Source organism: Desmodus rotundus, chromosome 1 (genome assembly GCF_022682495.2).
Source record: "Desmodus rotundus isolate HL8 chromosome 1, HLdesRot8A.1, whole genome shotgun sequence".
NCBI classification, from domain to species: domain Eukaryota; kingdom Metazoa; phylum Chordata; class Mammalia; order Chiroptera; family Phyllostomidae; genus Desmodus; species Desmodus rotundus.
Window position 1 is genome coordinate 135,780,605 of NC_071387.1, and position 27,440 is coordinate 135,808,044.

The window sequence follows — 27,440 nt, forward strand, 5'->3', positions numbered from 1 at the left end:
TAGCCACCAGAAGCTGAAAAATAAATGTGCTTAATTTAATTTCTTCTCTAAGTAAAGACATTGTGGTGCTTGTTGATAGGGACTTGGGTTCCTGTTGCTCTTTTAATTTTAGGGAAGAAAAAATACAAGGCTCTTTTTTCATCTTTGCTTGCTTCTGCAATAGTTCCGTCCCCTCTGCTATCAGCAGGGTGATTTTTTAGGTATGGAAATGCTGTTGATCAAGTGTGAAAACCTCTGTTGGCAACAGAGGATAGGAGAGACACAGAGAAAGAGAGAGAGAAATAGAGAGAGAAAATGAGAGAGAATTGATAATGTGTCGGACCAATGAAAAAGAAAGGCCTAGTTGGGTAGAAAGTTGAAATGGAAGTAAATAAGTATAGGAGAGACAAGAGAAACATTACTTTTTCCACTGCCCTGTACACTTGTGATAATTATACTAGTCTAGAGTAGCCTAAAAAGATAAGTCTTCCAGAAAATATAGATCCTTTGGATTGAGGGTGAACACGGCCTTCAGGGAGTACAGAAAGTGCTTCCAAGGCTGTTCTGTTCTGAATACCAAGCAGGCACGTAGGACAGATTCCCTTCAGAAGTTCACCGAGAAGGTGACGTTAGCAGCTGCCAACATCTGTCTGGGAAGACAGCGCTGACTGATGAATGATTAATATCAACTAATGCTGCCCATAATATTTTTCTTCTTGCATTGGGGGTGAGAAAGGTGAAGATACCAAAATTCAAATACACAAACTTCAAACATTAAATTTTTACCTTGCTATTACGTAGGTCTGTTTTGAGAACCAAGTCCTGTTCATTATTCCTTCCTGACCTGTACTTTGGCATTGCTACCGTCTACATTTTATAATGTCTCATTAACATCAAAGAGTTTTATTATGATCATATATGAATTGAATTATCTCAGGCAAAACTATTAAATGAAGTCACTTGAGGTTTAAAAATAAACTGTTTAGTATTAGAACTCATTTTCCATTAGTATTTTATTGTCTAAAGTTCTCATATTACTTTATACATTTTATTTCACTTGTAGCAATCACATCATGCACCTTTTGCTTGAGGACACAAATTTACTATTTAAACACATTTCTAGGTCAATTAATATTATTTTAAATCCCTAAGCCACAGAACACATAGCCCAACTAATTAAGTTGCTTGGGGGATTCATGGGAAATGAGACAAGGAAGCTTCTACTATTCTCTGCTGGTTCTTTTATTATAGTTACTACTTTAATGACTAGAAATACTAGGCAGTAGCACAGCCATCACTTGAGTAATACTGTAGAAGTTGGCAATGCTTTTCTGTGGTTTGGGTTTGTTTTGTAAGGAAAACTAATTTTTTGATAAAAATATCTGGAAAGAAAATTAGGTGAGAAGACATTGTATTCTTAATTCTTAGCAAACTGTGAATCCTTAAGGCTGTGTTTTAAGGCTAGAAATAAATTTTGTAGGTGGGTGCAGAGTCATTTTGGTTCATAGCTAAAAATCTTCAATTACTAAGGAATCAGATTCCCTTCTCCTTGCTTGTGCCATAATTTGGTGGAAACTCACAGGCAATTAAAACTGGAAAATGAAAAGAAAGTCTGATTATACAGTAGTAATACTGGTTTACAAAAAGTGAACGAACATGCTAGTATTTCCATACTCAGAATGATTTTTCTTTGGAGACAATATAGTACTTCTTTCAGTGTTGCTGATAGCATTGGCAAACTATTCTGTCTCTCTCGCTGTCTGTCATCATAATTTTCATCATCTATATTAAATTTAAATTCTGCTTAAAAATTGTCTTTTGAACCAGGACACAAGCCACACAAGAAAATTAATATAGTATAGGCATACCATGGCTTTTGTCCCAGATAATTAATGCAATATTCATTCTTGAGTTTTGTTTCCAAATGGTTTGGCTATTTGAAAATGTTAGTTAGTTTCAGAATGAATGAAGCCACTGGAAAATTAAAAGAGGAATTTCAAATGTTTTTGATCATGGTCTCATGGATAACATACCAAGATATCATTAGGAAGGACCCAAGTGTTGATTCAGGATACTGGGTTTTATGTCTCATTACTATGGATTCACAAGTCAAATGTATTTTGCTGGTACTAAAGACAGACCAGTTTCCAGGGCTTTTCTTTGATTGTTGAAATAACAAATATGAGTGAAGTAATATCTTTAAACACACAACCCTATAAAGATAGAATAAAATGACTCTTTATCTGCTATTATATTTCCTTTATACCTTTCCTTTACAATCTCATGAAAGAATGTCTGGGCGGTAATCACACTGAGGAGGGATAGGGCTGGGTAGAGCCTTGGGCCCTGAGTATTTAATGAAGGCAGGATAGTGTCTCATTCACAATTAATTTCATGCTAAAATAGTATTCAACTGTAAAATGTGTGTGAGAAACGTAGTTCTGATTTCCTCGAGATAGCAATTTTAATAAAAATATATTAAAATGTCAAATTATTTTAAGTGTTTTCTCATATATTTGATTTTTCTGCTTTGCTGTATTGCTATTGCTTTCTTTCCTTTCCTTTCTTTTCTTTTCTTTTTTTTTTTCCTGCTTCTAGGCTCAGCTGGCTCTTTAGCAGAGGAGGTCCAGAAAAGCTCACCTGAGCCTCAAGATGAACACTCAGAGATTTCACACCATCCAGAAACCAAATAAACACATGTGCCCCGGGAGGAAATAAATTATTTTTTAGAAATGAAAAAGAGCAAAATGTTTTAATATGGATTTTTTTTTATTTTAAGATTTTATTTATTTATTTTTAGAAAGAGGGGAAGGGAGGAAGAAAGGGAGAGAAACATCAATGTGTGGTTGCCTTTCACTCACCCCTTACTGGGGAGACCTGGCCTGCAACCCAGGCATGTGTCCTGACTGGGAATTGAACCAGCAACCTTTGGTTCGCAGGCTTATACTTAATCCACTGAGCCACACCAGCCAGAGTGATATGGATTTATTGTTAAAGTATCATTTGAGATATTTAGGTAATATTCATTGGTTGACAATACATAACTGAATTATTTAAAAATTTATTGAAAAATGGTTTGTCTTTGCTCAAATAATAAAATACTCCTTGGGTAGTGGCTTCAGAAGAACTTGGATTTTGGCTTACTATTTTACATTTAGAATATAAAATACCTAGATCATGTTCCAAACACTTGGATTAAACCTAACTAGTAATCCCATAGTAATCAATACAAACACTTTTATAATTTTCAAATTGTTAAAGAGATTATCACTTTAGTGGGTAAAATGCGTGGTGTTCATAATATAGCAAAGAAATGTGGTGGCTGATCTGGAACTCTATGGAGATATTTTAAAAATCTGTGAAATAAAAAGATGCAATTGCTCATTTCTCAGTTAACTCCAGAAAGAAACGACCATCAAAGGATCAATGGCCTAGAATTTCTAGCATATTTTAGAGTTGTGCTTCTTTTAGTGTTCTTGGAAATATTTGACAAATCCTTTTTCAGTATGTTGTTCCAAAAGAAAAGGCAATTAAATATTTTAAATTTGAAATATAAGATGATTTTCACAGTAATTTTTGAACATTTTAAATTATTTTATAATAGTGACTGAGCATTAAACTTTTCATGGAATACAACATTATCTTAAGCTTATAGTTGGCTAGTATAATTTTATATCATTCATGTATTGATAATTTTTAATTTTCTTATTTTTAAAAGACTGTTCTTTAGTCTTTCTTATATGGTCTTCTTCCTAAAATACACCATTAGGCTTTGGTGAAATCCTTTACAAATCTTACAAGTAATTTTCAAGACATGAGTTTATGGTCTAGAATAGTTTTTTTTTTTTTTTCCCAAAGCAATACAGTAAGTGTCCTTCTACTTTATAAGCTTCAAACTTTTATGTAATATGTATGGCTTTATTTGTCCTATTTTTTTCTCTTTTTCTTTATTTTGGTAAGAACATTTAACACGAGATCTAATGAAATTTTAGGTACACAGTGCAGTCTTGTTCACTACAGACACAGTGTTGTACAGCAGGTCTCTGGAATTTACTCATCTTGTGTAACTGAAATTTTATACCCTTAGAACAGCAACTTCCTATTTCCCCCTCTCCCCAAGTCCCTCGAAACTACCAACTATTCACTGTTCTATGAATTTAACTATTTTAGATACCTCGCAGAAGGAATCATGCAGTATTTGTCCTTCTGTGTCTGGCTTATTTCATTTAGTATAATGCCATCAAGTTTCATTCATATTATGGCATTAGGTGGGATTACCTTCACTTTAAAGGCTGAATGACTCCACATTGTACGTGTATACCACATGTTCTTTATGTGTGAATCCACTGATAGACATTTAGGTTTTTCCTATGTTGTGGCTTTTGTGAATAATGCTGCCATGAACATAGGAGTGCAGATATCTCTTGGAGATCATGATTTCAGTTATTTTGGATATATACTGAGAAGTGTGATAGCTGGCTTAAATAGTAGTTCTATTTTTAATGTTTTGAGGAGTTGCCATACTGTTTTCTATAGTGGCTGCACAAATTTATATTCCCACCAATAGTTCACAAGTGCTTCAACTTTTCCACATCCTCACCAACTCTTTTTTTTTTTCTTTAAATAGCAATAATAGGTGTGAGATAATATCTCATTGTGTTTTTTTAGCATCTTTCATACACACGTTCAGCAGTTGTGTGTCTAGAGAAAAATGTATTCAAGTTTTTTTTTTAAAGATTTAATTTATTTATTTTTACAGAAGGGGAGGGAGGGAGAAAGAGAGGGAGGGAAACACCAATCTGTGGTTGTCTGTTGCATGCCCCATACTGGGCACCTGGCCTGCAACCCACGCATGCGCCCTGACTGGGATTCAAACTGCAACCTTTTGGGTCACAGGCCAGTGCTCAATCCATTGAGCCACACCAGCCAGGGCTATATTCAAGTTCTTTGCCCATTTTTAATGGGGCTATTTGATTTTTTGCCATTGAGTTATGGGAGTTGCTTATATATGTCTTGTGGATAATAATATAAAATATATGGCTTGGAAGTATTTTCTCCTATTTTTTAATGTTGCCCTTTAACTCTGTTGATTGTTCCTTTGCTATGCAGAAATTCTTTAGCTTAATACAGTCCCATTTGTCTATTTTTGGCTTTTGTTTCCTGTGCTTTTGGTGTCATATCCAAAAAAATCATTGCTGTGCCCAATGTTATGATGCTTTGCCTGTCTCTCTTTTTTTCCCCTAAGACTGTTATAGTTTCAGGTCTTATGTTTAAATCCTCAATCAATTTTCAGTTGATTTTTGTGTATGGTATAAGAGTCCAGTTTTATTCCGTTGCAAATAGATATTTAGTTTTCCCAGTACCACTGTTGGAAGAGTGTCCTTTCCTCAGTGTGTAATCTTGGTACGCTTGTTGAAGATCAGTCCACAGTGTATGTGTACGTTGTTTTCCGGGCACATTAGTTTTGTTTCATTGGTCTGCACGCCTGCCTTCATGCCACTCCCATACTGTTTAATGACTGTAGATGTATTGTTTTGTTGCACTGTTGTACTAACACTGCAGCCGGGATTCACAAAATGTCCAAATTGCTCAAAACAAATCATTGTACCACCAACCCCCCCCCCCCAAAAAAAAACCCTGATGACAATCCCTTCCTGGACTTGGGTTTTGACAGTTTGCAGTCTACTTGTCCCAGTCCTTGTAACACTGACTATATAAAATGTTGTTTAAAAAAGTCTTATGAGCCATTGAAACTTGACATTATAGAGAGTATTAAGTGAATTTTCTTGTAAATGCATTCCCTTGTCTTCTAGAACAAATGTAAAGTATTGCTTTCCTCCTTTAGACCTAAGCCATTCTTCAACATTTTACTCTTCATGTAAACTGTTATAAGTTATACTGTTTTCAAGAAGATTGTAAATATAGTAAGCACTAATAAAGTAAAATGACGAACATTTTGTTCAGAGAGAAAGCAGGATGAGCCTCTGGTTAATAATATAGTAAATGTTTATGTAATTTTCATATCTCCTAGTAAGGTATTTTACAATAAAGTTGCATGAATTGGTAATGTATAGAAAGTGATTTTGTTCTTGGCATATGAAGAAGAAGCTTGTGACTCTGTTAAGTGCTCTTTTCACATTAAAGGAAGAGTGTAATAACTTTTGTGTAGAGTTGAAAAAATTGCTGTTATATTAGTATTGATGGAGTCCAACTGCACAGTTAGTAGAAAAGTATATTGACACAAAAATCAGATTGCTCCCAAAATACTGATTTTTCCTTTTCTTCATAGAATATGGTCACCAGGCATGAAGGCTATAATTTATATTTGGGAATGTGTTTCTAGCCAATCAACCGAAAAACAGACATGATCAGCCTTAATATTCCAAATGCCTGAAATGCCCTTTTCTCCTGAACTTCCATTATTTCTCCATTGTTACAAAATAGAGAAAAGAATGTGGTAAAAACAACACATGAACAGTATTTGAAGGTCAGTTGGGTTTCACCCAGAGATAAAAGGATACTATGAGCTTTTTCCTTCACTGTGCCTTATACTTTAGAGTCTACATCAAAGACTGAGTCAGGTATTGGGCCAGCACGCAGCTATTAAGGCATACATTGCTGAGTGCCAAATGGGGCAATATGGCTTTTAAAAGCCATATAGGACAGAACAGGTGTCATTCACAATATGTCCCTTGCTGATGACTCATTCTGGACACAAGTAGTGAAATTTGGGTGTATGATTAAACTGCAGTCTGTGTGAGGATGGCTGTTCAATACGTTTGGGGGGAATGAATACTGAGAACATTGCTATTTTTCCCATGTGAGGAACAGGGCCAATGACCAGGTGAACACATGACTTGATGAATTGACAGATGTCTGACTTGTCTGACCTCAGTGCCATTAGCCTTTGCCACTATGCACTGGAGCCACAGAAATAAAATACACAGAAAAAGGAGCAGTAGAATAGCTGTCATCTGGAAAAGGACACCAGAACTTAATTTTGGAGGAAAAAAAGAGGTTCACAGTATTTTAACAATTTGGGAAAGTTATTGAATAAGGTCTGCATTCAGCCTGGAGTTGTGAAAAAACTATACTAGGCCAAGAAATGCCTGCTTTCCAATTCTGCTACAGGAAGAAAAACTGATTATATCAAGACTTGCACTCCTATCCATCACTTACATTCCTTTTAATAGAGCTGTATAACAATGGGGACGTTACATGTTCCCTTGACATTTTGTGAATTGTTTGTGATTTTTTTTCAACTGAATAGGAAAATAATTAATATGAAGCATTATGGTGATCTGATGGGATAGTAACATTAAATTATAGTATTCTTTCAAGCAATGATGAAAACATATTTGAATTTTTATATTACTAAATGAACATTTAAATTTTTTCTGCAATACTTAGGAATTAGAATTAACATTCTTAGGTATAAAATGAGGAAGCTTTATTCCATCAGAGACTTTTAATCAAAATTGCACCTCTCAACCCTCCCTGAGTCCTGCCCTGAAAATCCCGCCCTGGTAGGCTTAGTGCAGGGCCCATACTGTAGTACCCAGAAGAAAATATTGCTGTCATCTGTTTTATGAAGCACTAGACAGAATGATTCCCAAATTTTGTTATGGCTATAATGCTATGATAGTCTCATTTTCATACCAGGTAAAATTGTATAACTTCTGATTTTTTGGTGGTAACATATCTTCAAACCTGTTCTTTTTTAAAATTGTATTTTATTGATTATACTATTACACTTATTCAAATTTTTCTCCCTCTGACACCCTCCGACCAGCACTCCCCACTCCCTCAGGCAATCCCAACACCATTTTTCATGTCCATGGTCATGGGTATAAGTTCTTTGGCTGCTCCATTGCTTATGCTGTATTTTATGTCCCCATGGCTAATCTTTAACTACCTGTGTGTACTTCTTAACTCCTCACTTTCTCACCCATACCCCTACATCCCCTCCATATTCTTTTTCTTAAACAATTCCCTTTAACATTTTATATAATAATGGTTTGCTGATAATGACCTCCTTTAGATTTTTTCATGTTTGTTAAGCTTTTACCTGCCCTTCAATTCTGAATAATAGCTTTGCTGGGTAGAGAAATCTTGACCCTAGGTCCCTGCTTTTCATGACTTTGAATATTTCTTGCCAATCCCTTCTAAAGTTTCTTTTGAGAAATCAACTGACACTCTTATGGAACTCTCCTGTAGGTGACTGTTTCTCTCTTACTGCTTTTAACAATCTCTCTTTATCTTTAAGTTTTGGCATTTTAATTATGATGTGTTGTGGAGTGACCTCTTTGCATCCATCTTATTTGGGACTCTGTGCTTCCTGGATTTGCATGTCTATTTCCTTCACCAAATTAGGGAAGTTTTCTTTCATAATTTTTTCAAGTAGATTTCCAACTTCTTGCTCTTTCTCTTCTTCTGGCACCCTCATGATGTGAGTGTTGGAATGCTTGAAGTTGTCCCAGAGGCTGCTTATACTATCCTTGTTTTTTGTTTGTTTGGTTTTTTTATTCTTTTTTTCCTTGTTGTTCTGATTGGTTGTTTTTGGCTTCCTTATGTTCCAAAGCATTGATTTGATTCTTGGCTTCATCCACTCTACTGTTGTTTCCCTATAAATTTTTCTTTATTTTAATTAGTGTCTTTTTTTTCTTACTGGATCTTTTTCATACTGCTGAGGTCCTCACTAACTTCCTTAAATATCATAATAACCAGTGTTTTGAACTCTGCATCTGATAGATTGCTTATCTCCATTTTGTTTAGTTCTGTTTCTGAAGTTTTGATCTGTTCTTTCATTTGAGCAATGCTTTTTTGTCTCCTCATTTTGGCAGCCTCTCTGTGTTTGTTTCTATATTTTGGGTAGAGCTGCTATGACTCCCTGTCTTGGTACTGTGGCCTAATGTAGTAGGTGTCCTACAGGGTCCAGTGGCACAGTCTGCACCCAAGCTGGGTACTCAAGGTGTGCCCTTCGTGTGGGCTGAGTACTCCCTCCTCTTGTAGTTGAGCCTTGGTTGCTGTTGGCACATCAATGGGAGGGATTTACCCAGGCCAGTCAGCTGCAAGTATTGGCTGTGACCACTGACCAGCAACTTCCACCGTCCATGGGGTATCAGCTGTGTAGGGGCAGGGTGGTGGTGCTCTGACATGATCTATAATTATCTACTAGGTGCACAACCCTGGGTTTTCCCACGTGGTGCAGGCCAAGTTCAGCCCCCACTTGTATTTTGCCCAGGGCCACCTGCATGATCTATAGAGCAATCTGAGATGGTTGCTACTTGTGCTGGGATTGGAGATTCCCAGGAAAAGCCAAGCTTTGAATTTAGGCTGGCTGCTACTAGTACTGGGCCTGGGGCCTCTTAGTAAGAGGTATGGGGTCTGGGAGCTTACTGAGACATGCTGTTGCTTGTTTGAGAGGATTTTGGAAGTCATGAAACATGAGTCAAGATGAGTAATTCATATGGAAAAGCCACTGTTAACAGCTGTAAGTGGTGGGACAGAGCCTCAAGGGGTCTGCAGGGTGGGGTAAACTCTTGTTAGCCAGGTTGATGGAGTCTCAGATGTGGCACCAGCCTGCTGGCTCTGTGGCTCTGAACCCCTTTCTGTCTGGGAGAAAGCTGCCCCCAGCTCTTGCCTTGATACCAGACATGTAGGCTCCTCCCTGTATGCCATCGGAGCATTTCAAGCTGCTCTCCCAATGCTGGAGCTCGGAGGGAGTGAGTGTGAGCAAGTTCATGTGTGGGTTCTTTAAGAGGAACTGCTTGGGATTCCAGAAGTTTCTTTCACTGACTCAATCCCTTCTGGTTTTTGCAGCCAGAAGTTATGGGGACTTTTCTTCCTGGCACTGGAGCCGTGGACTGGGTGTCCTGGTTGGGACTGGGACTCCTTGCTCACGACATACCCCTCTCGAATTTTTATCTACCACATGTGGGTGTGGGGCCAGCCCATTCCATGTCTGTGCCCCTCCTATCAGTCTGGATGGATGTGGTTTCTTTAATTTCATAGTTGTCAGGCTTCCATTCTACTCGATTTTTCAAACAACTCTTTCTTATACAATTTTTTTCTAATAATCTAAATGCAGGTCTTGTAAACAGCGCACAGTAGTGCAATGTTTTCAGACATCTTAATGACACCACAGTCACTAATAAGGTTGGCTCTCACGTTCTCTTGGAACCCCAGAAGAAGAGGAAGAAAAGTTTGAATAATCCAAGCCATTTCATTTTTATATATTAAACAACTATGGTGTCCATGTAATCTTAGATAACAATGTACAGATGACAGAAAACAATTATGTGCTATTTACATGATATAAAGATAACTTGAATTTATATTACATCTTTATGATGAGATACTGTTTGTCTATTTAAAGGCATATCTGGCAGTTTGAAAGGATGAATAAAACATTTAAAAATATTAAAAAGCTTAATTTTTCTGAAATAATTTAATATAAATTATATTTTAGGTTTATAGTTTTTTAATGGGATTATAAATGGAACCAGATTTTATTTCATCTTAACTTCATCTCCCTCAGAATTCTGTTCAAGGACAGGCAAATATCATTAGGTATGTCCAGCTCATTTATGCTCCCTAAATTATTTAAATGATCAATTTTAGAAATAGTGTCAGTTAAAGATTGCTTCAAGCTTACTGACTCATTTTTCAGTGATTGATGATGCTAGAAACATTGATATTTTTATTCACTGTTTCATCTCTTCATGTATTACTGAGGTTTAAATTATATGATTTCTCATCATTGGTAGTTGAAATACTTCAAGATCAATGAAGTGTTTCTATTATCTCTTTTTCATTCTCTAACTATTAATAATAGCTTTGTTTTCTAATGGGCTTAAAATGGTGTGTGTTGGACCATGTCTAACTCTTTTTCATCATCGTGTGTTTTTACCTTGGGTGGAATGATTCCAGTGATTGTCTGGCTTTGAATCTCGGCTGTCCCAGTTCATTACTGTGTGATGCCAGACAAGCATTTCCACCTCATTGTTTCCTAATTTGGAATAATGGAAATAGCAGTGATGCTAATCTCAGGGGGAGATTGTGAGGTTTAAATAAATTATTATGTGCAGAGGTCTTAGAATTATGCCTGACATAGCTCTCAGTGGTGTGTGCCTTTAAAATGGTTTGCAAAAAAACCAAACCAAACCAAACCCAAACAGCTTCCTTTTTCCTTATTCAACATTTATGAAGTACCTAATATGTTATAGCTAAGTCACTAGTACCTGGGAATACAGTTGGAATGCAACATGCACAATCCTTTCTGTACACCTTAATGTAATAGTTAGGGTGTCTTGAGGGGGCATGAACAACACAACAGTCGCTTAGCAGTGTGGTAAGTCTTCCAAAGGGGAAAGTATAAGAAGCTAATTGAGGGTAATTATCCCCAATTTGAGCATCTTGTTCCAGATGATCCAGTGATAATATTTTGGAGTAATTGTTAACATCTTCAGTAAAATCATTCATGACACTTTTGGGTGGTGAATATTGTCCAGATTCCTGGAAAATGTGGTTTTTATTATGTCATCAGATCAAATCATCCCCTACCCATAATTGTTACAATTATCTACCAACACCTGGGCACTGTCCACTTTCTAGCAAGATTATAATTCTTAATGTCCTCTTTCTACACCTATTTCTATTGTCTTACTGATCTTAATATTCCCCTAGTCTATCTTGGCCTCTTATTTCCTAAATCTCCTGTCCTGCAGTGATCTTGTACTTCATTATACATGAAACACTAACTTCCATAGTCAAACTATAGACCTCACCATTACTGACGTCACCCCTAAATTATCTCATTCTAAAACTGCTTAAAGCAACAAACATGAATGATCACAGGCTCTAACCGTCAGAGATCTGGGTGCCCTTTTCCTGGGTGCCTAGAAGTGTCTCACAAAGCTGCAAACAAAGTGTTAGACAGGGCTCCAGTTTTCCGAGACTTGAAAAAGGAAAGATCGATTTCTAAAGTCACCCACACGATTGTTAGCAGGTCTCAGGTCTTCGCTGGCTGTTGGTGAAAGACAGCAGTTCCCGGCCATGTGGAGCCCTCCAATGGCAGCCCATAACGCGACAGCTTGTTCTCTCCATGTGAGGGCTAAAAGAGATTAAAACCAGTCTTTTATTACTTCATTTTAGAAGTGATAGCCTTGCTCTTTGCTGTGTTCTGTTTGTTCAAAGTGAGTCACGAGGTCCACTTCACATTTAAGGGAAGGACTACCAGGGGTAGAGATCTTTGGTGAATACCTTCGAGGCTGTTTCCTACACCTTTCCTTCTCTCCTCAAATTTCTGGAACTTCTTCCTCTCATCTAATGACCTTCATCCTATCTTAGGAAAAATTAGTCACAACAATAGAAGACCTCCACAGGTTGCCACCACATTATGCTGTGCTGATATTTTCTTCCTTCTCCTGCTGCTATAGATGAGTTGCCTTTCTACGCTTTAGCACGGCCTCCCCACTTGTGCCATAGAGCCTAAGCCCTCTTGCCCACTTAAAGATATTGCGCCCAAATTCTCCCCTCCCTTTGTTCTGCATCATTGAATTTTTTTCTCAATTGGGTCATTGAGAAAAATACATGCCTTGCATTATTTATTACAGCTTCAAAACTCTCTCTTGATTTTGCCTCCCTCTGCAGACACTGCTCTATTTCTGTGCTTGCCCATTTGAACGTTATTTGAAAAACAAAGTGCTTCTATTCTTTATCTCAATCCCTCTCTTCCTGAACCTTCTGCAATAATTGTAGTACATAAGGAGTCTTCCTTTCTTTTTGATTTCATGTATTTATTAGAAATTATGTTGTTATAATTCTTCATAGAAGATAGAAACAGCAGATGGATATGGACAGATTAAAGAATTCAATATAAATAACCAAGAGACCAGAGGTGTACAGTCTTTCTTCAGCGTGTACGGCTTCTGTAGAATAGTAAGTTCTGGGACATTTTCGGTTTACCAGAGACAGAATAGTCTTTGGGTAGCAATCAATCCTACCCACTGGTAAATGTAATCTTTGTGTGTCATGGTGTAATGACAGTTTTCTTTTTGAAAACTTTCTTATTCTCCTACTACTCCTAAAAGAGATTTTAAATTCCCAGCTGAAATTAGTTGTGAAAAAGTCAGACCTCTTCCTACCCTGGAGTGATGAATGTGTTCGTTCTTAAATAAAACTCGCTTATCCATGGTGCTGCTGAATAATACCTACATAAAACTCTCACATCCTGTCCTTTTTCATGTTGTGTTTATCACGGTTTGTCTTGAAAATTCTTTGAGGCTGGGGATTGGTCTGCTGTGTTTAAAGATGGTTTCAACCCTCACCAGACCAAAACAGTCTGATGCTAGTCAGTCAATATGCAGGACCTCCTGAAATTTATATGCCCCACCTGACCTTGTATGTTGTCATTTAAATAGTTCCAAAGCAGCACAGGCAATACCCATTACTGCCAGAGCTGCTAAATGTGGATACTACCAGTAGAGTTTCAATTTATTACCCATTGTAAAACCACAGAGTTCTTATTAACTTGCCCAAACATTCTTTATTTGTAAAAGGACCAACACACACCTGAGAAAGTGAAATGGACAGCTGAAAAGGGGCGTTGCTAACTCATCATTTTGAAAGACCCTCATTTTATAGCATTTCTCTATGCCAAATAATCTCTCTCTAGAATTCTGTTTTCTCACTGCAGCATTTTCAGTCTTGACCCATACACTGTGGTTTGTGTTGCAGAGATGCTTAAGATCGCTGAGCTTTTGGTACTAAGAAATAATTTTTTAGAGGCCCAGGAGGACCTGGTCACCACTGAGAGAAACACACACTTGAAGGAAAATCAAAATGCACCAAAACGTGGCAAATAAATGTAAAAAAAAGCAGTAAAAAGCATGTGGAACATCTCACCATTTACAGTGCCCCTTCTACTAACCTCTGAGAACTAATACCATTTTTTGCATCTTGAAGGAATCGTCTGTTTTCATGGAGTTCCCCAAGACATAAGGAGGATTTTTTGCAGTGCAGTGACTCCAGAAATATGCACTTGTCTTGTTGATTTTTGTGACTCTTGATTTGCTCGGATATATCTTCTAAATTCAGCCGCTATATAATATCCATTACTTGATTATTTAATTGCTAATCACTTTCGGTATTTGCCAATGGAAACATTAATACAATGGTGGCAGAAAAAGGCTGAGATGGTGCTGAGTTAACATTTCATGTAGTTAGTACTTTGATGAATATTCTAACTTTGCATTCAAGTAAATTGAAAATCTTAGCAGGGTTAATTTGAATCTTTTTAAGAAAAGGGAGTTAGTATGTTTTTCCTTTAGGTATGCATGCTACATATTAAAGCAATAGTGCATTCCATAATTATGATGGTTGGGAATAAAGTGCCTATATTATCTGTACCACATTGATTTAACATATGACTAGTTTCTTAAAGTTAGGTTGAAAATACTTAACATTTATTAAAAATTATTTTTTATGAAGCTGTATGGGGCCTATACAAATAATTTAGTTATAATTATTGAACCTTTCCTCCAAATGCTACAGACTTGAGAGGGGGACGAGAAATATAATTAGATTTTTTTGTTATTATATGAGGCAGGAAGTGATGTCATAGAGAAAAAAGGAAAGATCATTTCCCAAAGTGGTGCTCAGTGTATATTCTATGGAGAAGAGCAGATAATTTTGAGTGGGTCCTCAAAGACAAGATTTGTTCTGAACACATAGCTAGGAGGATGGGGAGATGTAGGAGAATAGTCCAGACATGGAAAAGTATTAGAAAAAAGCACAGAGGATACTAAGATGTAAAGAAAGTATGCCACGAAGATTTGGTTAGATTGCAGGGTAAAAAAAAAAATGATTAGTGCAAGAATTTTGGACAGATGAGTTGAAGCCACATTTGATCAAGGCCCTGAATGCTAGACCTAAGAGCTCAGAACTTACTCTGTAAGCAATGGGGGCCGTTGCAATTTCTGCAACTCCTGGACCTTTCCCAATACTCCAGGGCAGCATGGGTCAGTGGGCCGGCCTCCGATCCAGACTCCGCCCTGCTCAAAGCAGGCGATGGAGCAGCACTCTTCGCGCCACCCTTCAGTAGGGCTTGGAATCAATGATACTGTGTTGCCCACCGGAACTGGTCTTTTGCCTGGTGCGTGTGTTCTGGGCCCTGTGGAGCCCAGAGTTGTAGCAATCCCTCTCTTTCCACCTTGATGCTGTCAAGCTGAAAGAGTTAGAGCTGGGACAGAGCCTTGAACCTCCTGTGAACTCTTCTCAATTATCTGGATAAAAACCTCACTTTCCAATCAACACTGCATTCTATTCTAGATGCCATGCACTTCTCTGATAACCTTAAACTCTCCCGAATGCTGGTATGTCCTCTCCTTTGGAAGGGTGGGTTACTGCATACTGAACCTCAGGGGAAGGCTGATGATCTGCTGTAAAGGCAAAAATTACTAGAAATCGGACTCTTCCTGTTCACATAATTCTGCTCCTTCAGTCAGATTATCATGCGCCCTCCCTCATCTCTCACAACATCTGCCTAAACCTTACTTTAGATTGTCACACTCTGGTGTTCTGCCTGGACTTTCCAGGTACCTACACCCCATGGGTGGCTCCTGGGACTACCTTTCCTAGGTCTAGCTTTGCTCATTCCTAGAATTCTGTGGCCCTAGGGTGCGTCATGCTAAAGAGGGTGGGCACAACTAATCTGTAGATCTGATTATACCATGGTATCTAAATGATTTTAAATAAGATTTTTTTAAAGGTTACTATTGAGAAGTTTTAAGTATATAAACTGCAAAGATATGCATATGTAAATAAGGAAAGGAAACATATTTACAAACCTGAGAAAAGGGGATGGTTCTGGGCAAGGAGCAGCACCGGAAAATTGTTTACTCCAGTGAGTCATACCAGGATTTATCTATCCCATTAAGAAATTATTTTTTATTTCATGTGCAAATGTGAAAGAATTATGTGGAAAGTAGTTCAGCAGTCTGTATATGAAGCTTAATTTACTTGTGTGGCAGGTTTCCTGACATATGTGAGTCTGTTGTTTGTATCTCTCTGAGTTTTAATTATTTAGAATTTTCTACAATGAATTCACATAATAAAATTGTTTGGTAACAAGTAGAAATGTTTCAATTCATGGCAATGATAGTTCATTACATGCTTCTTGAGCAATTTCTGTAGACATCAGTCTGGTAAAAATTTCATATGAAAAATTTACCTTTAAGACTCATTCATTAGATATTAAAATCCCCCACACATTCTTTATTTTTTAAACCTAAGGTTCTTTATTGGCATCTTCATATTATCAGATAATCTTTTGTCTTTAGAGTTTCCCCAGATTTAAGTAATTTCTCCTTAGGAGGTATCCTGAATAAATCAGAATACACATGGAATTTACATTGCTTTGTCAGATACAGGTTCGGTTTTAAGGGATAAATACTAGATGCTTTGTCATCTAGCTTTTTCCTCCTGTCATATAGGCTTTATTTCTACCTCCAGTAAAATAAGCCATTACAGTGTCCCATCACTGGAGGAGAAGAGTATGTCAGCTCTATGTCCAAGTGACTGAAATTCCTCATTATTTTTCAGCGTGTGACTGAAATTCCTTGTTGTTTACCAGCTCGTAGTAAGGTGCTGGAAAGTGATACATTTTGTCTAGACAGTTTCAGAGCATTTGTTTTCTGTGTCCATGCACATTACAATGTATAGTCAACCAGTGTCATTTTAGGGCAATGCTTTTTTTTTTTTTTTTAACTACCACAATAACTACAAAGTGGAGTAAGAATTGATAATAGCTATGTGAACACAGCCTTATAGTGAGAATGTACTAAACAGATCCATAAAATCTGGGACATGTGAGTGTCATAGTAGCTCCTGATTGGTGAGTCGTGAGTGAATAAAGATCTCTAAAAATGGCATTAATCTCGATGATGTTAATAATGTCATAGATTCATAAACAAATACTACATGAAAGTTATTTTCCAGACATGTAACCATGTTAGATATCAGTTTCATATAACTGTTATATATGTTATATATTGGTCCTAAAGCTGTTGTATAATTGGATGATGGTTAGTGTTTTGTTTGTGTTATAGATTGAATGAGCCCCCATCCCAAACTCATAGGTTAAATCCCAAATGCCCAATGGAATGCTATTTGGAAGTGAGGCCTTTAGGAGATGATTAAGCCATGAGGGTGGAGCTCTCATGATTGGGATCAGTGCCCTTATAAGAGTAACCCCCCAGAGCTCACTTGCCCCTTCTCCCATGTGAGGATGCAGCTAAAACAATGGTCATTTTTAAACAAAGAAGCAGGATCTCCCCAGACACTAAATCTTTTGGTACCTTGATCTTTGACTTCTCAGCCTCTAGAACTGGGAGAAATAAATTCCTGTGTTCGTAAGCCACCTAGTTTGTTATAGCTTATAGCAGCCCGAACGGACTAAGGTGCTTCATGACGTAGTCTGTTGTCATCCTCGTTTTTCATTCATAGTTTGAGATGGCAATTTGCTAATTACGCTTTTAGTGTGATTGTTGTAGTCACCCAGTTGCTGTAAGTTGCAACCCATAGAGGAGTTTTGGGTATGATTTATTTTTATTGGCCATTCTCATGAGACAAATTCAATATTTATTTTCACAGATCTAATGCAATACTGTCATGACAGTATTTCAGCTTTTTGCACGAAAAAACTATTTACCTCTGTGCTTAACATTTTTAATTATATGAAAATAGCAATGCACACAGTAAAGGTTTTTAGCAGAACAAAGGAAAAATGAATCTATCTTATTCTCGAGATCCATCATTCTCCTCAGAAGTAATTTTGTGCATTCTTCCAGAATTTTTTTCAGGCATATACCATAAACATATGGATAAATCTTGTTTTATACCAGTGGGATAATACATACAACCTGTTCTGTTGTTTGCTGTGTATCTTGGAGAATTTTTCAGGTTATCATAACAAATCTACTTTATTCTTTTTAACAGATGTATGTAGTCATTTTTTCTATGGATGTTCATATTTTATTTAACCAATTGACTACCAAGAAACATTAAGCATGTTTACAAGTGTTCTCCCCCCTCTGTATATGGAGTGCTGTGAAAACAATCTTGTACACATATGTCTGAGTGATGCCCAAACATATTTGTAGCATAAATACCTCAAAGTATAATTACTGAGTCAAAGTGTTTGCACACTTTATATTTGAGTACATTCTTCCTCAAAGAGATTGTATCAGTGAGTATTCCTACCGATACTATAAGGAAATGCATCTTTCTTCGCACCTGTGATAATATCGCATACTCTCAGTCTCCTTCATTTATTAAAAAATCATTGCTACCATTCTTTTCCTGCTTAATTTTCTTTTATAGCACTTATTACCATCTGACATGATATGTTCACTTATTTATTAATCTTTAGTCCTTGAGAAACAACACAGAGCAAAAGGTTTTGTCTGATCTGTTCACTGCCGTATCCATGCTGTTTGGAAATGGACCTGGAACGCACTGTGTGCTCCACAAGTATCTGTTCCCTCGCACAGACACACACACACACACACATACACACACAGACACGGCACACCCACTTTAAATCTACAACAGGTGGTTAGCAGTACAATGGGGCTCCTTTAATAGCAGAAAATAACTTCCTGTTGTAGTTGTCAATTGTAATTCTCCCTTGTCAATGCAGTCAGAAGGATACTCAGGTTTCTGATATGGATAAGCAGCTTCTCAGTTTTCACCTAAAAGGTTGTAGCCTAGACTGAACTCCAAGTCCCTTAGGTTCTCTGATCCCTCCCACACTTGCCTCACGATGATGTTCAATATGTTGGAAACTGAAGGGAGCAGGGCTAGTAAATGAGGGTCAGATAAAGAAACGGACAGAAGCTTGAAACTGGGGAATCAATGTGAAATATTAATGTTCGTAGGAAAAAAGAAACAAAGGTTTAATGGTGAGAGGAATTTAAAGGCAGAAACAACTGAGTAGAAATTAGATATGATTCAAATGGAAAGACTAATAGTGACTTTAAAAGCTTCAGGAAGAGGGAAAAAAAAACAAGGAAAGGGGTAAAAGATACTAACAGGTATCCAAGGAAGGAGACACAGGAACAAAGCAAAGAAACAGATTCCTGGCAGAAGGACATTATGAACAGTTTTGGGCTGTCACTTCATTGGTTATGTTATAGATTGGAGCCTTTATTTCTGTTTTCAAACTAAATATAAACCATGCCTTTATTTCATTTCTTCAAAGCTCAGTTGTGGCCAGGTGCAGCCAGCAGCGACCACAGGAATGGCACAGAGCAATCTCAGGGTTTTTGAACGGACTCTGGGAGTTGTAGATGACAAGGGTTACAACAGATTGAAAAGGAAAGTTATTTTGTAATAGTGAAATAGCTTCTGCTTAGAGCATTTTTTCTGTTCTCATGTAAATGAAGACTACTGTGCTTAGGATATAGAGTTCCGAGTGGATTTTAGTCAGGTAAAATCAATGTGTAGGGCAGACATAGGATTTTCTAAGATGTTGTTCCATGCCAGAAGTCAGAGGGTTAGCGTTCGACCAGTTAACCTCAGCAAACACAATGGCAGACAGCTTACGTGCTCGGCACAGGGGACGCTGTACCGTGATTACTCTGTCCCCAAGCACTGACTTCCGATTTAAGTTGGATATGTGTGATCCTGAAGTCACTTAATGTTTCTGTTAAGAAATAGGTTTTTTTTTTTTTTTTAAGGCAATGTTGTACTTTGTACTTATTAGCTGTTTTATAAACAGGTGTCACTAGAGAATTGAAAACATGATGGGTTTTTGAACCAAAGTCTAACTTTCTCACTTCCTGAAAAATCTTAGCTTTTAGGTCCAAACTGGAACCTTAGAATAGCTCCTCGCCTTTGCTTTGTTGGTGCTTGATAATTCTCTTGTGTGTAATTACTTCATAATAATAGCTCATGTTCCAACTCATCAAAAGTGGTATCTATTAGCAAAATGATATGAAGAATAAGTATGCTTCAATAATTCAAAATTTTAATGTTAAAAATATATAGTATAAATAATAATATAATAGCATTTTGATCTTTTTACTTATTTACATAAAATAAACCTTTTGTTATTTTTGAGTCATTGGGTAATTTAGAAGTATTTTTTTTTCTAGTAGGCTTGTAATGAATATGCATTCACATTTGCTCAACAAAGTGTTCTTAAATGTAAACACTAGCTTATAGTACAAAGGTGTTTCCAGTTTCTTATTTATATTTGATATTTCTTCTGCATGATGACTTAAAATCCTTAAATTTCCTTAGTGACTTATTATGTAGCAGAAAAAAAATCATGATGTTTCTTCATGGATCTGTGTGGATTTTAAACAAATGAAGAATGGAAAAAATTGGAAACCACTTATCATAATTTGATGTGTCTGATGGTTTAATCAGATTCGCTCAAGGCAGTTTTTAATCAGAACATTTGTTTCAAATGACCATATTCTTTTGCGTGACTAACCAGACTATAGAAATTGAAAAATAAACACTTAGCCAGTAGAGACGATCTGTCAGCACTAACTTTTGTCTCTGGTTCTGTGCACGCCTGTCTGGCGTGCGGAGCAAGTGCTTCTCTGGTGACAGGTGCAGAGGTCAGAGTCTGCAGTGCAGCCTTCCAGACACTGGGTCCACGGGGACAATGAGTCTCTAGCGGGGTAATTAGAATGAAATTGAATTGCCCAAACTCCCGAAGAATTTGTGAGATATTAACATGCTTCTATAGGCAATTCTCATAAAACTACAGTGAAATTTTCAAGATAGATGATTAGGCAAATTTGAGGCCCTCAGGAAGATGAATTTCCAAAAAAGCCACTAGAAATTATCACTGAAGATGAAAATGGGAAGATGCAGGGAAAACTAAAATCTCTGCTTCTTTCTTGTCTTTGGTTTCACCTGTAAGCTTTAGAAAATTCTTTCATGGTTGTTGGATTTAAAGCTCTCTTGGAAATTCAATCTAATTCTAACCATTCGTATTCTCAAAAATTACTGCTCAAATATCTTCAAATTTATTATGTGCCAGACACTGAACTATTTTGCATATGCATTCTCATTCAATCTTTATAAAAGTGTAAACTGTTGACCACATTTTGTGTATGAGAAAACTAGTACACAGAGGACCACATTTTGGACAAGATCATCTAGCTAGTAAATAATGGAGCAGATGTTGTGTCTAATTCCACTCATATACAGTTGTATTACATTTTTTTTGCAATTGATAGTTTCATTAAACCTAGCCTTTCACAATATTACCCTTTTACTTTGTCCCATAGCCATGACTAGTATGGCTGTTCACCTAAAATGGAACCCTAGTACACTGTTGGTGGGAATGCACACTGGTGCAGCCACTGTGGAAAACAGTATGGAATTTCCTCAGAAAACTAAAAATGGAACTGCCTTTTGACCTGGCAATTCCACTGCTAGGATTATACCCTAAGAACCCTGAAATACCAATCCAAAAGAACCTATGCACCCCAATGTTCATAACAGCACAATTTACAATAGCCAAGTGCTGGAAGCAACCTAAGTGTCCATCAGTAAATGAGTGGATCAAAAAACTATGGTACATTTACACAATGGAATTCTATGCAGCAGAGAGAAGGAAGGAGCTTATTCCCTTTGCCACAGCATGGATGAAACTGGAGAGCATTATGCTAAGTGAAATAAGCCAGGTGGTGAGGGACAAATGCCATATGATCTCACCTTTAACTGGAACATAATCAACAGAAGAAAACAAACAAAATATAACCAGAGACATTGAAGTTAAGAACAATCTAACAATAGTCAGAGGGGAGAGGGGAAGGGACAGTGGGGAGAAGGGTTTTGAGGAACTACTACAAAGGACACATGGACAAAATCAAGAGGGAAGGTGGAGGCAGGGGAGGGAGGTGGGTTTGGCTGGGGTTGGGGAGAGAGGTGGGGAGAAAATGCAGACAACTGTAATTGAACAACAATAAAATTTAAAAAAAGAATAGTGTTCTTGAAATGAGCTTCAAAAAGGAATATACAAGACATGATCAAAGATTTAAGCACAAAGACATTTTTAAAGGAGAGAGATAAAATTCACTTAATTAGACCATGTTATTGAAGGAGATAAAATCCCTAGACTGAAGCTAGAGGAAGATAAGCCATTATATGACTTTATCTTTGTTTAAACATTAAAGCATACATACTGTAGATAATGGATGTACTTCTGTCTGGTGGTTGGGAGGTGGAGGGTTTTAATTTCATGAGGTATATATAGCATATGTTTGTAAGCCAGGTCATTTCAGTCACTACCACAAAAACCACTCTACCAAGGATTCATACAGTTACTTCCTTCTGGGGCCCAATGAGATGCAGAAGATCCAGGTTTTATAAGATGAATAATTATCTTAAACGGTTGCACTGTGTTCTAAATGATGGTAGGGGCCATTTACCTTTGAACAGAGATCGCTGGCCCATGGAAAAAATGACCTTGGCTAATTACAATGTCTGGTCATGATTACAACTGGGCCCTTGAGTAAAACAACCCTAAAAGAAGAGCTTGCTAGCACTTTTCATTAGTATTATTAAATGTGGTAGAGCTATATGTTGATTTATTTTTGTATGCAAAGGGGAACAAACAATTAGAGGCAGAGCTATGGAGATAAAATTCTCCAAACTTGTCAGGCATATTGATAAAGATCAAATAAAGAATGTTGTGCACATAAAATAAAGATGCAATAGATGACTAAAATTAAATAATCTTTACATCATTTTATGCTCAAATATTCTTTCAGTGAGTCCTTGTAAAAAAGCGAAGTGCTGTGGGAGAGGGTGTTGCATCCCACCAAGCCAGAGAGGGAGAGCACTAAGAGAAATATTCTTAGAGACTCCAGGTACCTTAGCAGAGTCTTGTTGTTCTGTTAGATTGTTGAGCTGTACATCCATGGAGTGTAGCAAAGCGAGAATCCCCTTTGGAGCGCCAGAGTTGTGTACCTGTGATTTTGGAGGCATGATGAGCTTGAAAATTACAAATGCAGAGGACTGCTGGAGCACTGGGGATGCAAAGGGAAATGGGAGGTTTTGCACCATCCTGCCAGGCTCAGTGAGGAGAACTTCAAGAAAATCACCCATAGAAATTAGGGGTGCATTCAGGAAAGGGAGTTTGGCAACCCATTTCCAGGCTGGATATTGGTGTATAAGGCAGATTGATTAGATATTCTGTACTGATCTGAGCAGGCAAAAAGGGAATTCAGAGGGAATCATGGTAGAGAAAAAACAACTGTCGCAGGCTGAGTGTTTTCAGAAGAGGAATCTAAGATGCAGATTAGTATGCAGGCCATGTATTGGGAGGCTTTCTTGGGGGTAACAGCTCGGGAAGAAAGAGGAAAGAACTATGGTTTGGCAGAGGGGGGAGATGGGCTGCACTGCAAGTTCAGTGAAAGCCTCATCTGTGGAGATGCGACGGGCCATCTGAGTTCTCCTGAATTGAGTTGAAGGGGCTAAGCCTTTCCACCTCTGCCCCGATCAGTCATTTAGCAGGCTGCTCCTGGAAGGAGGTGAGATCTTGGACAAGGGAGTTTTTTCTTGGATGACTTAATCCCTAAAAACAGCTGACAGCTGAGGGCTGTCTTCTGGTGTCACTTGCAGCAGCTGGGAGAATGAATTGTTGATTTCAGACCTGAGATCCGGATGGTGCATTACAGTAGTCCTCAAAGCTACAAAAGTCTGTACTAGTTAGTCCTCCAGAGAAACAGAACAAACGTGTGTGCGTGTGGGTGTGTACTGGAATATATAATTATCTTAATATAATTAATGTTATATATTTAATGTAATATATGTATATAATTATATAGTATGTATATATTATATGTACACATGTATATGGTATTGGGTTGGCCAAAAACTTCGTGTGGATTTTCCATAAAATAAAAGACATTTTATACTTTCACCAACAACTTTATTGATTTAGATATTCTAAGTACGTTGGTTATATTTCATGTGATAATAACATTGATTTTTCTCAATGTCTCCATTTCATCGCTATCAACTGCAACTGGTCTACTCAACCAGGGAGCATCATCCAGTGAGAAATCTCCAGCACAAACCTTTGCAAACCACTTTTGACACGTTCAATCAGTCATAACGCCTTCTCCATACACTGCACAGATCTTTTTTTGTGTGTTTCAGTTGCATTTTTACCTTTCTTGAAATAACAAAGCACAATGTCAACAATGCTTATTTTCTTCCATCTTCAATATTAAAATGGCTACACAAAAGTTCACCGATTTTGATTAAGGATTTTAAAAATTCATGCCGATATGACAGAAGTCACAATAAAATCTAACAAAATTGTTTCAAATGAAGTTAAAGACAACTAAGTGCCACTATAACCTTCTTATGGAAAAACCAAATGAAATTTTTGGCCAACCCAATATATACTTATATGTGTATGCATGTTTCATATATTATATATAACATATGTATATGTTACATATAATAAATATGTAAATACATGAATATGTGCATATAATCCACAAGCAGGGTCTGAAGTGGTAGTCCAGCAGGCTAGAGACTCAGGAAGAGCTTCATTTGGAGTCCAAAGGCAGTCTACTGGCTGAATTCCTTTGCTCATGGTGGTGAGTCTTCATTCTAGGTAGGCTTTCAACTGATTAGGTGAGGCCCACCCACATGATAGAGTATAATCTCAACCAAAAAACCCCTCCATAGGAATATACAAAATAATGTTTGAACAAATATCTGGTCACCATTGCCAAGCCAAGCTGACATAAAATTAATCATCACAAGACATGTCTAAGTGAATCTTAGTACATTTAGTCTAATAATGTAGAAATGTTGACTTTAATGATGTATAACCAGAAGTAAAATTTTAAATTTAGTTATATTTAATGTAAAATTGTTCAATGTAACAAGAATAGCCAAAACACAGTCATATATCCATCTAAACTAGTCCTCCTTGTTAGTGCATACACCACACCTGCGTATACTCCTCTAGACCATGGAAAGAAACTGCCCTCCCGCTGCTGCCACAGCAGGAGTCTCTTCAGGCTTCAGAAGGGGTTGCTTCCAGTGTGTCGTGCTCTGGCAGAAAGGTCTGACTGGATCTCAGTGAGACCAATGAAATCACCAATGCCAGCCTCCATTAGCAGATCCAGATGCTGCTTAAAGATGGGCTGATCACCTGCAAGCCTGTGACTGTCCATTCCTGAGCTCAATGCAGGAGAAATACCTTTGTGTATGTTAAAGGCAGGCATAAGGCATAGGTAAGCAAATGCCCATGCTAGAATGCCTGACAAGTTACCTACATGAGGAGGATGAGATTGTGCTGCTCAGAAAATACTGTGAATCTAAGAAAATTGACCACCCCCTTACCTCAGTCTATACCTGAAGACAAAGGGAATGTGTAAATTAAGAGGGAAAAACAAGCAGATTTTCTTGAACACATTCATAAGTTGAAAGCAGAAAAAGTCCACAAGAAGTCCCTGGCTGACTAGGCTGAGGCCCACAGGTTTCAGACCAAGGAAGCTCGCAAGCACCGGAATAGCTCAAGGTCAAGAAATAGGAAATCATTAAAACCCTGTTCAAGACAGAAGAGACCAAGAAATAAAACTCCCCCTGTGTTGTTTATACATAGTAGCCTCAGCAATTATACAAATCAGTCATTCAGCAAAACAAGCTGTTATCAGTCAGCCCCCATCCCCCCACTCAGGAAGAAAAGGAAGAGTACAGGATGCTTTAACCTCTAGCAGGGGTGTCCAACCCACAGCCCGCTGGCTGCCTGCAGCCCTACACCAAATCATAAATTTACTTAAAACCTGTTTTTTTGCTCATCGGTTTATGTTAGAGTTTATGTTTTTAATGTGTGGCCCAAGACAACACTTCTTCTTCCAGTGTGGCCCAGAGATGCCAAAAGGTTGGACTCCCCTGCTAGGGGATGTTTGTGATGGTCCATTAGTTGCCTTATAGGTACTAATGCTGTCTCTCCCTGACAGATGCTTAGGCTGTCACTGTGGATTGGATCCAGTATAAGAACTGTCAAAAGAGCAAGGCCAGGGCTCCTAGCCAGAGACTCGTGGAGTCTATTAGTACACATGCTGTCTCTGCTATCCACACCCTTCTGGCTAAGGTTTCATGTATATGCGTATCAAATGCCTCTAATATGCTGACACCAATTGAACACAGTGGTCCTCATTAGGAACTCAGCACGTTTCATGTATAGGCACTGATAACGGTGCTGGTGCCAGAAGTGGGCTTCAGAGTCCTGCGTGCGCACATGTGCACTAACACATACTGATGTGGAAGTTTTCTGTTCAGTAAGAGCCCAGGGTAGAAAGGAGTCAATCTGGAGCCCTCTTGCGCCTTGCTCAAGAAAACTGCCTGCCTGCAGGATTCTCATAGCAAAAGACAGAAGCTGTGAAAAGGGTTAGAAGGAATTATTTGGAACTGATTTCCCACATGAAGAAAATAATGCTTCCTTCAGAACCAGACATACATTTCATAAGAAAACACCTTATTTCCTAAATAGCATTGAAAACATTAAGAAATATGGTAGGATATAGACTTACAATAGCCAGGTTGAAACCAAAATTAGAGGGGTTAATGAAGGTCCTTTCCAGGAAGAAGGTCCTTTCTAGATAATGTTGTGATCAAGAGTATATATAATCTTAGCATCCTGAAGTCATTAGCCCATAAAACAACAACAAAATATCTTGACAAGAAAATCATTATTAAAATATGCAAATAAAACCATAGCATGTTTAATTGAGTGATTATTTAAATAAAAATAGTCTCTAAAAGGGAATTCACTTAACATATTCTTTTGACTCGTTTCCATTTCTCTATGTTCAATTACACAAAATAATTATACAGACAAAAAGTTATATAACTGTAACAACTATAACTAAAATCATTGTTGATAACTTTTAAAATACTCTAAGTCAAACTCTAGAAAAAGCATAGTAGTTTTAATATTATAAAAATATAAATAATACAATCTTTTTTAATGACAAGGATGTTATACGTGACAAAGTTTTATGGTGGATACAGAGGAGAAAAATTGGAGGAAAATCTAGGAGACTTTATTTCTTAAATTGAATCTGTAGAAAAGTCAAAATATCCTAACTTGATAAAACAAGGAATAGATTTAACTATTATATTGAATCATAATCCTGCAAAGATACAGTAGACACAGCAGGAGTGTAGAATCCTAGTGTGGCTGAGTGGCTGTGACATAATGCTGTCTAAGTAGCTGTCTGGCAGGAGACACGCTATTATCTTTCTTGTCCTTTCATACTATTATTTACCTGTTCCTTCCACATTTCAATGACAAGGAGTTTGGCTTTCGTATTTCTCGACTGCCGTCTTAGCCATTTGTCTGCATCACTGAGTCTTGTATCCCGTGACCCAGATATTTACTAGTCAGTGTATAAAATGAATCC

General features: G+C 37.5%; 1 pseudogene; it reads left to right on the plus strand.

Moving 5' to 3' along the window:
• The window catches only part of LOC128780184 (large ribosomal subunit protein eL19-like), a 72,859-nt pseudogene extending 47,250 nt beyond the window's left edge, over window positions 1-25,609 (plus strand).
• Window positions 25,610-27,440: the final 1,831 nt, after the last annotated feature.